General features: G+C 43.8%; 1 long non-coding RNA gene across 1 annotated transcript; it reads left to right on the forward strand.

Moving 5' to 3' along the window:
* Positions 1-394: 394 nt before the first annotated feature.
* LOC124253455 lies at positions 395-4,154 on the forward strand. Its single transcript, XR_006892217.1, has 3 exons — positions 395-1,221; positions 2,744-3,069; positions 3,939-4,154. It is a non-coding gene; the product is annotated as an uncharacterized LOC124253455 (long non-coding RNA).
* Positions 4,155-6,329: the final 2,175 nt, after the last annotated feature.

The raw sequence follows: 6,329 nt of genomic DNA on the forward strand, positions 1-6,329 counted from the left end.
AGTCTATGATCGTTTACTCTTCCACCTAGCCCTAAATGCAGCAAGTCTATGATCGTTTAGTCTTCCACCTAGCCCTAAATGCAGCAAGTCTATGATCGTTTACTCTTCCACCTAGCCCTAAATGCAGCAAGTCTATGATCGTTTACTCTTCCACCTAGCCCTAAATGCAGCAAGTCTATGATCGTTTACTCTTCCACCTAGCCCTAAATGCAGCAAGTCTATGATCGTTTACTCTTCCACCTAGCCCTAAATGCAGCAAGTCTGTGATCGTTTACTCTCCCACCTAGCCCTAAATGCAGCAAGTCTATGATCTCCCATCTCATTATACAAGCAGCCACACATACACACGCATGCACGTCGTCATATGAGCGAAATATTCTTAAGTACGACGTTAAACCTCATTTTACCTCACCTAACCCCCCATCCCCATTTCATTGGGCCTCATTTTCATAAAAATGGAGTAATTTGTTTCCATCAGAACTACATATTTTCAGAGACTGAGCGTGGGGAATGAAACCCGGGATTTTCGCCAATTCGGACTTATAAGACCTACCAACTGCTCATTTAATTGCGTTCTTTCTGTGTCAGAGCTGGGATGGAGTCTGTAGGTAGAGGTGTTGTGTAACAACTGTGAGCAGATGACACCATTTCTGTGAACAAAGGCTATCGACAACTTTCCTTGGACAACCATAGGTCCAGGTTGGATCCATTGGATCTATGTGGGGCTGCTGAGATTGAACCCACCGGCGCACACTCTGGTAACAGGAGCAGCCCCATAGTGTCAGGAATAGCAGCGGGTACCTCCTGCCGTATCACTGGGGGAATGAGAATACAGTTCGAGGCTGTCAACCGAGCAATACCGAGAATAAAATACACCACAGGGGTGCTTCATAAATGTCCAGGTGTATAGATCGTGTGGTGAATCTCGGCAGGAGAATAACTGACTGTCATCTAGTGCTTTCAGCCGGTGCGTACTTTGTGGAGGCCTGTCTTGTGTACTGACAAGTCGTCGTGATGTTGCTGGAGCAGTGGTTGCTGCGATGTTGAAGACCACTGGCTCAAACAAGTCGGCGAATTTACCTCTAACAGGCGGTGTACATGAAGATATTATACGGACGCTTCTTACCTCAGCCACTACACGCAGAGTTGTGTGTTATCCTAAAGAAATTAAACTGACGTACAAAAAAAAAGCACCCACTTGGTGCTTTCCGACAAACAACGGTAATGTATTGAAAGGTATTTTGATTCTGACTTACAAGACACAAACACAAACATTGTGTACTTGTTGCCAAAACAACAATCAAATAAGTTTAAGGTTTAGGAATTACATAAGGAAAGATTAATGAACATGTTTTTTATAGCCCATTTCGTCTTGCTTATGCGACATCATTGTTTACCATCAGTAGGATAAGACAGGTATTCTGTTATATATATATTGACTTCTTATCATGGCAATTAGTTGAGACAGCAATTCTTCGGCCTCCTGACTACATATTCCACTAAAACCACCAGTTAATCTTTCGAGTTTAAATGTACCGACTGTTAACCTTATGTATAATGTCATATATATGTTATGGATATGGTTTTTTTCATTCATCAGTCAGATATTTTCATAGTATTTTTAACAATAATAAAGAGAACTTACTGTCGGCTCACTCCATTGTAGCTTGTACTGTGTATACTTTCCGGAGCATTGTTCTCTGCTGCAGTAGTGAAAACTTGTCACAATTTCACGCAGTATACGCAGATGAAAAACATTGCACCAGGACCATAACTTCAGAGTGAGTGAGTTCAGTTTTACGCCGCACTCAGCAATATCCCAGCTATATGGCGGCGGATCCATAACTGTAGAAACGAGTTTGACATCAAGTATATTTCTTTATCGTTTTTAGCAAACACATGGTACTAATGTTATGTTTGGGGTTACACATTTTCAGTGAAGGCATTGTGTAGTCACATGTTTGAAACACGATTTGTCCCAATTCAGGAGCAGAATAGACAGATGCACTACGTTCCTATACCGAAGCGAGGCGGCATGTTATAAACACATATATTGTATGGGCATGAATTATGAAGTAACGTATCTTATTCCCCGTCTCTATACGCTGAGAGATGGTCCCACGTCAATATTGATACACAGCCTAGGTGACTGTGTCTAAACTCACAGGAACACTTGGGTCCAGATTCCAGAGGTAGACTGACGCACGTGCATGGTGACCTGTGGCTGAACATTTTAAGTAAGCGTATTGTTTTGAAAAATGAATCTGTCACTGAGATTAATGGCAACTTGTTTCATTGACGTACCAGTAAATGTTGCCTTTATTGAAAATTGGAGTCAAACTGCAGTGGATCCAAGAAAGGTGTTTCCTTGACTCATGACGTTTTAATGTGTAGGTGAGGTCATATCGTGCCATATCATGGCGTGACGCGGCAACCCTTTCTATTAACTGGGTACGCTGCATCACGTTGAACGTCACGCTGTGTGTTTCTATCCCACATACATGCACGTGATATCACACTGTACGTTCTGCCGTGTAGCCCTGTCATCTATCAGGACACGTGAGATTACGTTGTACGTCCAGTTATAACACATTATACCCCTTTCAAGACATACGCCCTGTCTCTCGTGTCCACCCTGTAACCTAGACTGTAAACAACATCGTGAAAGTGTTACCTGGACAAGTACCACCTATTTTGCTGTAACTGCATCCATATTATAGCTCCACTGTTATCGCTGTTCCAGAACAAGGGAGATAACACACGATGTTCGTACTCCTGGCCACCCTCCTCCTGTATCCGCTGTGCGCCGTCGCCGAGGTGCAGCAAAGTTTGTTTGACAGACTCCCCTCCATGGACGACAAGATACTCACGTCCCATGTCGTCATGCCGAAGACCATCCTGGACCTTGGGGCATGCGGTTTTCACTGCCTGGTGAACTCCAAGTGTAAAGCCTTCTTCCACCACCAGACAAAGTCCCTGTGCCAGCTCCAGGCGGAGAAGGCATCTGGTGGCAAGGAAGAGAAGGGATGGTTGCACTACTTCAAGAAGTGAGAGGCTCAGGTGTGCGAGGTAAGGAGCGTAATATGAGAGGTGGGGAGCGGTGAGACAGGTGCGAGGTAAGGAGTGTAACATGAGAGGTGGGGGAGCGGTGAGACAGGTGCGAGGTAAGGTGTGTAACATGAGAGGTGGGGAGCGAGTGAGACAGGTGCGAGGTAGGTGTGTAACATGAGAGGTGGGGGGAGCGGTGAGACAGGTGCGAGGTAAGGTGTGTAACATGAGAGGTGGGGGAGCGGTGAGACAGGTGCGAGGTAAGGTGTGTAACATGAGAGGTGGGGGAGCGGTGAGACAGGTGCGAGGTAAGGTGTGTAACATGAGAGGTGGGGAGCGGTGGTGAGACAGGTGCGAGGTAAGGTGTGTAACATGAGAGGTGGGGAGTGGTGAGACAGGTGCGAGGTAAGGTGTGTAACATGAGAGGTGGGGAGTGGTGAGACAGGTGCGAGGTAAGGAGTGTAACATGAGAGGTGGGGAGTGGTGAGACAGGTGCGAGGTAAGGTGTGTAACATGAGAGGTGGGGAGTGGTGAGACAGGTGCGAGGTAAGGTGTGTAACATGAGAGGTGGGGAGCGGTGAGACAGGTGCGAGGTAAGGTGTGTAACATGAAAGGTGGGGGAGCGGTGAGACAGGTGCGAGGTAAGGTGTGTAACATGAGAGGTGGGGAGCGGTGAGACAGGTGCGGGGTATGGAATGTAATATGAAAGGTGGGGGGTTGGTGCAGGTGCGAGATAAAGGGCATATAAATGGGTTGAGAGTGGTGAGGGTGCGTCATGGAGGATACAACGACAGAGCGCCGTGGTGTAGCTGCTATATTTAGGGAGCGTATCATAATTGTTCTGTGCTATAAAAAAACATCTGTAGGAGGATACATGTTCTGTGTTTCAGGTTTCCCAACACCCGGCATGAGACGGTTCCTGGTTTGATTCAATGAATGCCTTCAAGACATTCAAACACTTTCTGTTTTTCCATCTGCGATTTACCTATATGGTGCATGTATTTTATTACCTCGAATCTTGTTTCCTTGAATTAAGTGTCTATCATATTTAATATCCAGAGTCCTTTGAAAATTACGAAAATAAAAAATATTTGTATGGAACGGTTCTCATGTTTTGTTATGTTCATTGTGATGATGTCTCCTGGCCACCGATACTAAAAGTCCCTTACTAATAATTAATGATGGCATATTCATTACATCGTACATCACTCATGTGATATTGATCCATGGTACAGGTTCGCCTTTCACTTTGGAATGTCATGCCCATGTAAACCTTACACATGATAATTAGATATAACGCTTTGCCTTCTAACTACTTCGAGGACTTCTAGAATCTATTTTACGTGGATCTGTAAGTGGGCAGTTCTGTAACACCTTTACCATTTTGCGGGTATGGATGAGCCGCTCTCAACACTGGTCTATAGTTTGGCATGAAATGCACGTGGATCCGTTTTTTTTGTAAATATATCTTCATCCAATGACCCAATCGATCTCAAACTGTGCAAGTGAATGTTTTGTCAGACAGCCTAATCACATTGTAAATCACCGATTTTATGCATTTGTATTAAAGAATCTGTCTATGTAACTGTCAACAAAATAAACAGCAGAACGCAGACTTCTTGCAGAGGGAGGGAGCCAATGACCTGTAACAGCGGTAGTGTTGGGTCATAAAGGTAAATGCACGTGCAGTTCATGATAGTTACCTGTGCACTGCACAGTGATAGACCGTTTGGATAATTCACATTGACTACTTCTAGCTGTCATCATGAAAGCTTATTCAGATGATGCTAAACGTTTAATTAGAAATGTGTTGAATTTTTTTTAAAAAGAGAGCAAACGTAGCAAACCGATTTATAAGGTGTCGGATTACATGAAACGTACAACTTTTGCTCTTGGCATGAAAAAGAACATCGTGCTAAAAATTGTGAAAAATAAACCAACAACCAATAAACAAAACCTTGTACAAAAAGGTAGGCATCCAAAGTTAGATTCTTTTGACATCAGGGTCATCAGAGATGTCATTCGCCGGCTATTTGCTAGAAATGAACACCTGTCCACAAGAAAGTTAAAACACATCCTTGGAAGTTGCGCAATATACAACATATGTCGGTTGTGACCCATATACAACATGCTATGTCTGATATGAGGCCATATACAACACTGAATACAGCATGCTGCGCACGTTGATAAAACATGATATGTTGGATGTGGCACTACACACAACACCCTATACACCATTATATATCGGAGGTTTAACTGTGTCACAGCCTGATATGTTGGATGTGGCACTACACACAACACCCTATACACCATTATATATCGGAGGTTTAACTGTGTCACAGCCTGATATGTTGGATGTGGCACTACACACAACACCCTATACACCATTATATATCGGAGGTTTAACTGTGTCACAGCCTGATATGTGGATGTGGCACTACACACAACACCCTATACACCATTATATATGTGGCACTACACACACTACACCCTATACACCATTATATATCGGAGGTTTAACTGTGTCACAGCCTGATATGTTGGATGTGGCACTACACACAACACCCTATACACCATTATATATCGGAGGTTTAACTGTGTCACAGCCTGATATGTTGGATGTGGCACTACACACACACAACACCCTATACACCATTATATATCGGAGGTTTAACTGTGTCACAGCCTGATATGTTGGATGTGGCACTACACACAACACCCTATACACCATTATATATCGGAGGTTTAACTGTGTCACAGCCTGATATGTTGGATGTGGCACTACACACAACACCCTATACACCATTATATATCGGAGGTTTAACTGTGTCACAGCCTGATATGTTGGATGTGGCACTACACACAACACCCTATACACCATTATATATCGGAGGTTTAACTGTGTCACAGCCTGATATGTTGGATGTGGCACTACACACAACACCCTATACACCATTATATATCGGAGGTTTAACTGTGTCACAGCCTGATATGTTGGATGTGGCACTACACACAACACCCTATACACCATTATATATCGGAGGTTTAACTGTGTCACAGCCTGATATGTTGGATGTGGCACTACACACAACACCCTATACACCATTATATATCGGAGGTTTAACTGTGTCACAGCCTGATATGTTGGATGTGGCACTACACACAACACCCTATACACCATTATATATCGGAGGTTTAACTGTGTCACAGCCTGATATGTTGGATGTGGCACTACACACAACACCCTATACACCATTATATATCGGAGGTTTAACTGTGTC

Source organism: Haliotis rubra, unplaced genomic scaffold (assembly GCF_003918875.1).
Source record: "Haliotis rubra isolate DU_JTF1 unplaced genomic scaffold, ASM391887v1 Scf540, whole genome shotgun sequence".
NCBI lineage: Eukaryota > Metazoa > Mollusca > Gastropoda > Lepetellida > Haliotidae > Haliotis > Haliotis rubra.